At 35.4% G+C, this 11,802-nt stretch overlaps 1 pseudogene; it reads left to right on the top strand.

Annotated features, from left to right (window-relative positions):
- Positions 1 to 1,424: 1,424 nt before the first annotated feature.
- LOC118981520 (heat shock cognate 71 kDa protein-like) lies at positions 1,425 to 2,630 on the top strand (annotated as a pseudogene).
- The last annotated feature ends 9,172 nt before the right edge of the window (positions 2,631 to 11,802 follow it).

The following is an 11,802-nucleotide window of genomic DNA, read 5'->3' as shown; positions in this document are numbered from 1 at the left end:
ATGGCAAGCACAATAAAAGAAAAAAACAAACAAATGAAACTACATCAAATTAAAAAGCTTTTGCATGGCTAAAGAAACCATCATCAAAATGAAAAGGAAACCAACTTTCTGTGAGAACCTATTTGCCAATGATCTGATATGATACATCAGACAAGAGATTAATCTCCAAAATACATAAAGAACACATACATTTCAACTCTAGAAAGACAATTAAATTGAAAAATAGGCAAAGGACCTGAACAGACACTTCTCCAAGGAGGACATACAGAGGGCCCATAGATATATGAAAATATACCCAACATCACTAACCATCGGAGAGATGCAAAATAAAACCATGAGGAGGTTCTACCTCACACTTGCTAAAAAGGCAATCACTAATAAATCAACAAACAACAAGTCCTAGTGAGAATGTGGAGACAAGGGAACCCTAATGCACTGTTGGTGGGAATATAGACTGATACAGCCAGTGTGGAGTAAAGTGTGGAGTTTCCTCAAAAAATTAAAAATGGAACTCCCTTTTGACCCAATGATTCTACTGCTAGGAATATGCCCTAAGAATCCCAGAACACCAATTCAAAAGAATTTATGCACTCCAATGTTCATAGCAGCACTACTTACAATAATGGTTTTGAATACAGCCTAAGTACCCATCAGTAGTTGAATGGATTTAAAAAATGGTACATTTACACAGTAGAAAATAGAGGAATCCCTGCCTTTTGTAATAGCATGGATGACACTGGACATTCTTATGCTTAAGTGAAATAAGCCAGTCTGTGAAAGACAAATGTCTTATGATACCACTTATAAAAGAGGAATCTAATGAACACATGTTGTATTCGAATGGTGAGAAACCAAATGTCCAGGCACTTAGAGCTCGTGATGTTATTTATTGGCCAAAAGCTTTACCTGTGCAGGGCGAACTTCCCCAACTGTGACCCAAGTCACGTAGCTCCTCAGAGCTGCACTATGGAAGTCGCGCCTGGCTTACAGACTACAGGGGTTTTATAGAGCGCAGCAAGCAAGCAGTATCCAGAAGCAGATGTGGCTGTTAGCAATTGGTGCAATTGAACACAGCTTTTTCTTTTGATTGGCGGGGTTCCTCGTTGGCAGGCAGATTCTGGCGGTCTGCCTTGCTCCACATATTTACCTTATTTGGCTATTTACTTGGCTAACCACTCATCCCATCTTCCTGGAACATTCTGGGGGCAGGGAGTACAGCCTTAAGCAATAACATCCTGCTTTACACCTTGTTGCATTTTCCATTTTGTCGTAACCTTACACACACTTATACTAATGGGCAAAGTAGAATCAAAGGCATGAAAATAGAACAGACTGACAGCTATAAGAGGGGAGGAGGAATGTGGTGATCGACTGAAAGAAGGTGAAGGGATTAGTCAAAGAACATACATGAAGAGCCCATGAACATGGACAACGGTATGGGGATTGGCTATGAAAGTGGAGTGTGGACTGGGTAGAGGGGGATGAAGAGGGCAAAACGGGACAACTGGGATAGCATAAATGATTAAACATTAAGAAAAAGAAAGAAGTGTACACTTGAAACCTATATAATTTTATTAACAAACATAGACCCATTATATTCAATATTTTAATAAAAAATAAAGAACATATTCAATAAGTAGTAAATGTTTTAATTATTTCACAAAACTCAATGTAATAAATTTAATGAATTTTTTATAGAAAATGTCATTAACAACACAGAACCCAGAGTAAGTGGAAAATTTTAATCCATAGAAACAATAAAGAAAATTGACTAAGGGTTATTCTTTCAAAATATGTCAGGTACAGCTGATTCCACAAGGAAGTTCTACAAATCTCTGAAAAATGAATAAACAAGATGTTACTTATAATAAAGAAAAACATCCAAATTCTTTACTGAAAACCAGTGGAGTATTTATAATAAATCTTATTATCTTGCACACAGAAAAGGAAGCTAAAGGCCAATCTCATTTTTGCACATATCCAAGTTTAATGCAATAATCTAATGCAAAGTCTCAGTAAAACCCTAGCAGAGTCCAATACCACAATAGCACACTGGTGTTTTATTTTAAAATGAGAAGATGAGGTGAGTATTAGCCAACATATAGAAAACACACTTTTCACCAGTTAATACATGCATTCAGAAATTAAGGACCTATGAGTGCTGAAAACAAGAGATGGTATTCAGATGATATTCCTATTTTCTTTTTTAACTGAAAGACTCTCTAAGAGTGGTTGAACTCATGGTCCAGGAATCTAAGAAGTACAAAGCTGAAGATGAGAAGCTACAGGATGAGGTGTCTTCCAAGAACACACTTGAATCCTACACATTCAACATGAAAGCAACTATTGAAGATGAAAAACTTCAAGGCAAAATTAATGATGAGGACAAACAGAAGATTCTTGACAAGTGCAATGAAATCATCACTTGGCTTGGTAAGAATCAGACTGTGGAAAAGGAAGAATTTGAGCCTTAGCAGAAAGAGGTGGAAAAAGTCTGCAACCCAATCACCACTGATCTGTACCAGAGTGTAGGAGGTGTGCCGGGAAGAATGCCTGGGATCTTCCCTGGTGATGGAGCCCCTTCATCTGGGGGTACCTCCTCTGGGCCCACCATTGAAGAGGTTGATTAAGACAGCCTCTTGCACATATTTAGCAATGTTCCATACAAAATATTGAAGGGCCCAAATTTGTACCAAATTCCATGGCAGTTTTAAAAGTTGAGCTGCTGTATAATAAAACAGTATTCTCGATACTTGAATATGGACTATGTGCACAGGGAAAGAAAATAATGCACTTTATAACACTGTATTGTAAAGTGGAAAATGCAATGTCTTAAATAAAACTATTCAAAATTGGCACGATGAAAGAGAGTATCAAGTATCTAATTTATAACATGTGAATCATCTGAGACTAAGCAGATGATTTGCAAACATTAATATATATTTTATATTATTGTTACAAAAACAGTAAATGTGTAATATAGAAAGTTTAAAACTAAGAAAAATATAGCACAGTCTTACTACCCACAGTATGCTGCTATGGGCATTTGACTTACATCTTTTCATATCTCTTCGGAAGTGTGTGCATGCTTGTGTGCCTGTGTGTGTTGTGTGTATGCAAAAGCCTGTCAAAACCATTTTACTTGAAATTAAAATGTATGACCACCTTACATGAAATACTGTGCTCTGGTGCTGTGTTTCTGGAGCTCAAACAACTTTCCTATTAGATGAAACCTATTCGTTCAGTAAAGAAATAAGTATACATAAAATAAATTAATGAGGAGCTAAGAAATATTTATTTTATGTTTTTCGTATGCTGATCACTGAATAATTATATAAGAACATCTCAGTTAGTCAAAAACCTTAATAAGAAATAATGCAGCATAAAGAGGTATATAATATTATCTCTAATTCACAGAATATGATATATCAAAATCACTTAATTTATTCCTTAGCACATTTCTAACAAATAAAATTAGGATTTGCATGTAGATGTAATAAATTCCAATACCTTTTGCTTCTGACATAGTTTTTTTGCCACAAATGTCCTTTTCCCCACGTTCTTCTCATCACTTCCTCTGTAAAACATGAGATAGTATCTTTGAATATAGGTAAGAAACATTTACCCAAAACCAACTGTCACTTTGCAAGATCTATCAGAATACAATACACCTGCTCTCTCTGATGTGGACGCCTCTCCATTTGATCAGCAAAACTATTAGCAACACTGACCCTCAACTCTTCTCCAAATTTACACTGCTGTATTCCATAAGAAAAGAGCACACTATGGTACTCTCCTACTTATAAAATAAATTCACATTAAATAAAAAGATATGACTACTCAAGGCAGCAAACTTCTATGCCCCAAACAACTGTTCTTTCACTTTCTGCAACACCCTTACTCTGGGAAATCAGAACGTGTAATGCGAATTGGTCTGTTGTGGGACACCTTAATATTCAGGTCATAGGGTCAGAAAGAAAACAAACAATATAGGTTATTTTTTTTGTTTCTCTGTCCTTTAACTTTACTGACCATAACTTTAATGTCTGTGTGCCAGAATAAAGGCTGTGGCTTATTTAAAAAAAAAACCCTTGGAATTTCTTTCAGAGGCTTTCATTGGCCAAACATGCATATTGACCCATTCTTTGCCTTATTTCCTGTTTTAATTGAGTGTCAGAGGTTACACATTGCTATTAGAGTAAGATACCACTGGCAGCAGAGGTCAGGGACTCTCTGGCATTCCATTAGAGCCACAGAAACAAAAGAGAGTGATAATTTCACCTGTTGTAACCTCAATTTTTTCAGGATGGAATAGACATTGACCTTATTGTTTGTCAGCCATTGACTCTGTAAACTTCAGCTACTCTAATTCTGCTTACTAAACAATAAGAATGCTTTCACAACAAAGGTGGAAAATAAAACAATAGAAAATACTCAGAAATGACTCAAAGGAGAGACATATCTAGGTGACAGAAAGATAAAATGAATTACTTTTTATTCCTAGGTCACATCCTTTGTTTGGATAGTTTATGACAATAACAGTTTATACCAACAACCTTCAATTTTATCTTCTTTTGTGGAATACCTTATAACTTCCTTTATGTGAACAAATACAAGCAATAAATCTAATAAATTGCTCATGCTACCTAACACCTATTTGCAGCAATTGAAGGTTTGATGAATTTCTGTGAAAGTTTTCTCTACTTTCCCTACCCTTCAAAGTTTTTGGCTGAAATGTAGGTAGATACTTAAAGGCATAATTAATTTATTTTCTTACCTCTTTTCAAAGAATGGAAAATGTCAATACTGAAGAAAGCATATGTTAAATGTGTTTCTTTAAAGGTATTTAGAAATTGATTTCTTGCCAGTAATTTACATGCATGAAAGTTATAATTTGAAGATAACTTTTTTTCAATTTCAAGGTCTTGTTTATTATATATAATTTCTTTTGATGAGCAGTTAAGTACAATTTTAAAAGCTATACATTGATAATTAATACTTGTAATCACTCATAATAGTGTCATATTTGACACTCAGTTCTTTGTAAAAATAATTTGACTTCAATCATAATACTCCACAAATGTGTAATTATAAGGGCATAATATAACCTTAGAATTAACTCACCCAAAATGCAAAAAGAAAGGTGAAGGGGAGTTTTGCAGTGCTGTGATACAAGTTCAACTTCACATTATTTAAAGACGGTCTTCAATTTGATAAATACTGTTATTACTTTAAATAATGGGTAGTGTCTTATTATTTATTTATTGCTTCCATTCTGACTTTATTAACAATTTTGATTTTACAACATGTGGTAAGGTAAGGGTTCCAAAGCCACACAGAATAACTTTTCCCATCAAGCACTCAGGTAAAGGAGAGACAAGTTACTTGCATAAGCCTGTTTACACATTCCAACATTCATAATCCCATCAACACTTTCACTGGGAGAACAACTTTTATGTTCTGTGATTCTAATTGCAGCACGTGCCAGGGCTTCCTCAATGGATTTTGGTACCTAAGTGTGTGGTGTCCCCATGTCAACAAGTACAGAAATTTCTCTCATCCACCTCCTAATCATTTTACCTACTTTGGTGCAAAGGATTTGGGTCCCCAGTGAGGGGTAAATTCAAGGGACCCTGTCCTTTTGTCAGCCTCCATCTTGATTTATCTCCCAAACAGTTTACTCAAATAAATTTCAGGTGATTTCTCATGATTTTTGAATACTGGTTTTCAAAACATTTTTAAACCATGATATGGTTAAATAAAGCACATTTGTTAGGGGTCTTTAATCCTGCAGGTGTGTACAGGGGGTATGATGTCTCTTATTCATTTGTATCCTCTAAAGTCATATAAAAATGCCATAACAAAACTCTCATTATATAAACCATTGGTAATTAACTGACCTCCATGCACATGATACCACATCTCTCATAAATACCTTGGTGTTTGAACCTACCATTTAGAAAGGTATTAATTATTACCACCAGCATTGCCTCATAAATAAGAAGCTAACCATAAGAAATGTGAACACAAAGAGTGACATGATCTTGGTTTTAGTAATATTTGGAGCAACAATAAGTCTGAAAAGAGGACATTCCTGCTCCATTCCCACTGATGTCTGTATCCATGGAAACTTCCTTTTAATAGCATCCACATAATACTGGAAAATCAGGTATGCTACCTTTTGATAGTGAGTGCATTAAAAGAATCCAGCACTTTGCTAAGAAGGTCAGCTCTTGAAAGCCTTCAAGAGCTTTGGTAGCTGAGAAAGCTGGAGGGCTATAAATCCTCCATTTCTTTGCTAAGAAGCTTGGCTCCTGAGAATCACATCAGTGCTCTCTAACCCAGAAAGCAGAATGTGAATCTTTTGTTCTCTGCCTATGATGTTACACTTTCGAGTACTTATTTCCTTAGCTAAGAAAACATGCAGGAAAAGCCTATTATGTGAACCTAGAGATTAATTATGACTAGACACAAACTGAAAAAAGACAAGCAAAAAAGATGTACAACGTGTAAAGAAAGAAGACTTGTTTGTAAGAATGCCAGATGGCAAATGTCGTTACACAAAAATATATGCACTGAAATAATAGTCACATGGTAACATTTTAAAATATATTATAGTCTCAGCATTTTTACTATGATAAATATCTGTCACAGAAAAAGCTTTTCCCGTGGGATTATTCAACACATTTATTGAAAGTAAAAGAAAAATAAATGGGCACTTTGCTTTTAAATCAAACTGACATACCAGAACTATACTTCCTTTACTATGTAGTAAGAAAAACACTTTCAATGACTGAATAATAAATAATTATTGTTCAACAAAAATAAGTTTAGGGTATTTTGGATACACATATAAGAAATGCATCAACTTTTTGTATTTGTGCAGTTAAAAACAACAGAAATATATTATTCTGTGTATTGTTACATGTTGAGAGATCATTATGAATATCTTTAAATATGATACCTGTGAAAATTGCTGTACTAATTTTTGTCCATATTCATTTTAAAGAAACCAATGTGTCCATAGTAAACCATAAGAGAATCACTAGATGGCTGAAGAACAAAAATCACTGAGTCATTAATAATGCAAGTATTAACAATAGTGATGACATTTATTGACTTACTATGAGTTTCAGGCACTCTTATGAGCATCTGGTATGCATCAACTATGCCCTAAATGCTCCTTATGAGTCAGGTACTACTACATTCAATTTTATAGAGGGGACATAACAATTTAGAGTAATGTGTTCAAAATCACAAAACATAAGTGATAGAGCTGAAATATGAAAACACTGATGATATGATAGAGATGATAGAGCTCTATCATATGATAGAGCTGAAAACACTGATATTTTGGATGATAAACCCATGCCACCATCAAAAATAATATTTAGCCTGGCAGCTATAAGAGGGTAGGGGTAGGTGGGGACTGATTGAAAGAAAGTGAAGAGATTAAGTTGAAGAACACATATGAAGGGCCCCCAGACATGGACAAGGGAATGGGGATTTGTGGGGGCAACTTTGCCAGCAAGTCCCCCCCATCTGCCATGGATGAAAATGAAACTACCAAAACATGATCTGCTTGGGGAAGAAAGGTGGTCAATCTCTCACAGGAGAAGGACCAAGAACCTCTTTTTCAGCGGCTTTTATTAGGTTCAGAACACACAGGAATACAGGTAAAGCTCATCAATCAATGTCAGGCAGCAAGGATCAAACAATAGGTTACATTTCAAAGAAATCTGATGGCTTAGTCTGAATCGGTGTCTGTCAAGTAAGGGGGTTACAAAAACTTTGGAAGACACACTCATTTCCTGCTCGAACCTTTATCATATGAATGAAAGCACTCTTAGCAAAGCAGGCTTTACAGGACTTTATGAATTCTTTCTTATGCCCTATCACCCCAGAACCTGCTCTAGCCAGCAAAGGAATGCACTACCTTCCCAGTCATAGGTTTTTAGGCTTAAGTGGATTACAGCCAGGAAGTGGTTCTCTCAGATGGAAATGGGGACTCAGGCTATGTCAGAATAGCTGGGGGGCAAGGATCCATCACACCCTCTTTGCTGCAGCCCCCCAAGTCCTTCCTTGAGGGCCTCCCAAGTGATCGTGTCTGGCTTAAGTTGACTCTCCATTGAGAGGTCTCACCTGTCTCTGACTAACTGACCAAGTATTGGGGACAGGGGATGAAGCAGAAGCAGTGCTGGTCACAGAGACAAGTTTTGTCTCCTTAGTGGCTTGCATTCTGGAGGTTGCTCACTCAGCCTTAGCCATGGGGGTGGGTGCAGTTACTCCTGAAACCAGGCAGAGCAGTTCCCAACAGGGATTGGCTATGGAAGTGGGAGGTGGACTGGATGGAGAGGGCAAAGGGGGAAAATGGCACACCTGTAATAACATAAACACTAAAATATTTTTAAAAATATTTTTAGAGACAGTATAGTAAGGATGTGCACATTCTATGAGTAGGAGCCTAGACACAGAGATAATAACATGCTTTTTTCCATTTTTCTATATGTTAGAAAGCCATATATAATATGAATTGTTTCGATCATTACAGCCCTTATGCAAGTGCGGTTGGTATGTTGCAGAGCTGAAAACACTGATGTTTTGGATGATAAATGATGTTTTCTGTGTAATATGTTTAGTGAATAGCAGTATATGGGGCCAGAACCAGCTTCAAACACTCAATCTGCTCTAATAGGTTCCTCTGCTCTTTGTATAAACAAATACAATATTGCAACAAGCTTCCTATCAACTCAAGAGGTGACAAAGCAACAATATAATAGCTAAGTAACATAGATATTAAGTACCAATTAATTTACTTTCTCAAAAACTGTCCTCTTACCAGAAGTCACTGGCAACAGCATGATTCATAAACTTGGGGACATTTTCACTCTCAAACCCAGTTTGCAAATTGTGATTTTTTTGCTATGTAACTTAAATAAATTATTTTTTTCTATTTTGACTATTATGAAAATAGTCATAACGCCATACCTAGATAACTGCAAAAGCTTTTTACTGGTTTTCAGTGACTCTGGATCTCTTCATATCAACCAAACTTCAATATTATTATTAATCTCTAAATTTTTGACAAAGAGTGTGTCCTGAAGCTTCTTGCTACCTTATTATCCACGTATTGAATACACAGTATAATATTATCTAAAGACCATGCAGTTCAAGATTTGAATCCTGCCTCTGACTTATCAGCTATGTGACACAGAACAAGTAAGAAGTAATTCTCTGTGCCATGTTATAAACCTGTTTATGATAGGGATATAAGAGTACTCTATAGATTGTTATGATGTCTAAATGAGTTATTGTAAAGTGATGGGAAAATTACCCAGTGTTCAAATATAAGAAGTGTTCAAATAAAAGTTTATTCTTCTTCCTCCTCCCAATCTTCCTTCTCCTTTTCTTTTTACTCTTCCTCACCTCTCCTCCTTCCTCTCCTCCTCCTCATGATTATTTCTGTCATCCTTTTTAAAATTTATTTATTTATTTATTTATTTTTAGAGAGGGGAAAGAGGAGAGAAAGAGAGGGAACGAAACATCAATGTGTGATTGCTTCTCATGTGGCCCATACTAGGGACCTGGCCTGCAACCCAGGCAGGTGCCCCAACTGGGAATCAAATTGTCAACATCTTGGTTTTCAGGCCTGAACTCAATCCACTGACCTACACCAGCTGGGGCATCACCATCATCATTATTAAACCAACTTATTTTGTTCCCTATAGGATACTTAGAGGAGACATGGTTAAATGCACCTACCAGCTCGCCAGTCCTAGTTTTGAATTCTGGCTGACTTTCTGGGTAAATGTGTGCTATGGAGAAATTTGTTGATCTCTTTAATTCTCAGTTTCTTTGTCTGTAAAGTGGATTTTAATAATAGCACCTCTTACAATAATTAAATGAGACATTAAATGTTTAGCATTTTGCATTTGATGTGGCTTATGATAAATGCTCAGTGGTTGTTAACATTTTTATTACTTAAGTGAAACTTTTGGAGGGATTTTTATAAGAAACAATCACATAAAATGTGTTTATGAAATTATAATTGAAAAAATTGAAATTATACTACTTGTCATTATTAAATGTAACCTCCAGGGCACAGCAAGTTTTACAAATATATTTTACTTTTAATTTGTTTGATATAACACAAACAAAAAAACAAACAAATTTGGAATCTGAATTCAGCAAATTAACAGAATCTTTTAAACTGAACCCATTTTCTAAAGTTAGTATTGTCTTCTTTCTACTTTTCTACCTTAATGTTTCTTTTTTTAACCTATTGATTAAATTTGTCTATAAGTAAAGTAAGGATATAAATCTTACTCTTTTTCCCCCTTACATCACAATTAGATCAGAATATAAAGAATTTGTATTTGTAATAGATTGAATTCTTAGAATTTTTGGTAATTCAAAATGCAAATTTTTTTCTGTATCCATTTGGAAGTTATACTTTTGTTCCTGTATGGAAAAGTTGCATATGCTAACTACTGCCCATGAGCAAGTTAAGAAAAACTTATTTATACACTCTGTACAAATACAAAACTCAATACTTTCACAATGGATATTGTGGAAACCAATATGGACAATGGGTTATAATGCTGATGAAGTGAAACATGAATGCCACATGCAGGCCATTTACACCACTCTCTCAATCTTAATGTTATTCTTTCCAATGACTTGTAAAAAAATCCTCTTTTTTCCCTAAAGATACCTCATTGTAGAGGGGGACTAAGTTCTGTGACTCCACTGTGAATGACAAAATTTGTTTAAGTGAATTTGCGAGAAGTCAGATTAAACATATAAGGATCCATATCATCTTTACTTTGAACATAAAAAAAGAAAAACATATTCATGGCTGTGGAGAAAAGGAAACCCTAGTACATCACTGGTGGGAATGCAGACTGGTGCAGCCACTATGGAAAACAGTATGGAATTTCCTTAAAAAACCAGTAACAGAACTGCCTTTTGACTCAGCAACTTCACTGCAGAGATTATACCATAATAACCCTGAAACACCAATCCAAAAGAATCTATGCACCCCAATGTTTATAGCAGCACGATTTATAATAGCAAAGTGCTAGAAGCAACCTAAGTGACCATAAGTAAATGAGTGGATCAAAAAACTTTGGTACATTTACACAATGGAATTCTATGCAGCAGAAAGAAATAAGGAGCTCCTGTCTTTGGGACAGCATGGATGGAACTGGAGGGCATTATGCTGAGTAAAGTAAGCCAGGCAGTGAAAGATAAATACCATACAGTATTTGTCAAAAACTATCCTCTTACCTGAATTGATAACTCAGTTCCTCCAGAACTGTTAAAAGGAGTATTGTCCAGAGATCACCCAGGATCAGGGGTAGTGCCTGCTCCTTCTACTCAAACTAGAACAGCTCATTATTCACTGGGAAGTGGTAGAGTAACCAAAAGGGTTTTGCCAATAGTAAGAAATAATTATTTTTATTGATGCCTGACACATTTTAAAAGCAAGGCCCAAAGGATCAAAGTGTCTGTAAATAATTTAATTCAACTCCAGAAAAAAAATCTCAAGCAGATCTAATTTATAGGCATAATGAATATCCAGGACCCCAAAGAGTAATATTTTGTTTCAACAATCACGTTTTAAAGAGATTTAAATTATAATGTTTTAAATCTTATATATTTACTCATGCTTTTTACCATTTTGTTATTGCGTGGTGTTGATTTCTTTGTAGTGTTTATACTCATTAATTTCTTTCAATATTCTGATATATTTTTCATAACAGGCACTTTAATGTGTATCTCTAGAAGTTCTCTTTATGA

The sequence above is a fragment of the Sturnira hondurensis genome, unplaced genomic scaffold, assembly GCF_014824575.4.
Source record: "Sturnira hondurensis isolate 20B ecotype Veracruz unplaced genomic scaffold, ASM1482457v3 Scaffold0001989, whole genome shotgun sequence".
Taxonomy (NCBI): domain Eukaryota; kingdom Metazoa; phylum Chordata; class Mammalia; order Chiroptera; family Phyllostomidae; genus Sturnira; species Sturnira hondurensis.
This window is presented reverse-complemented; position numbering and strand designations above follow the sequence as displayed.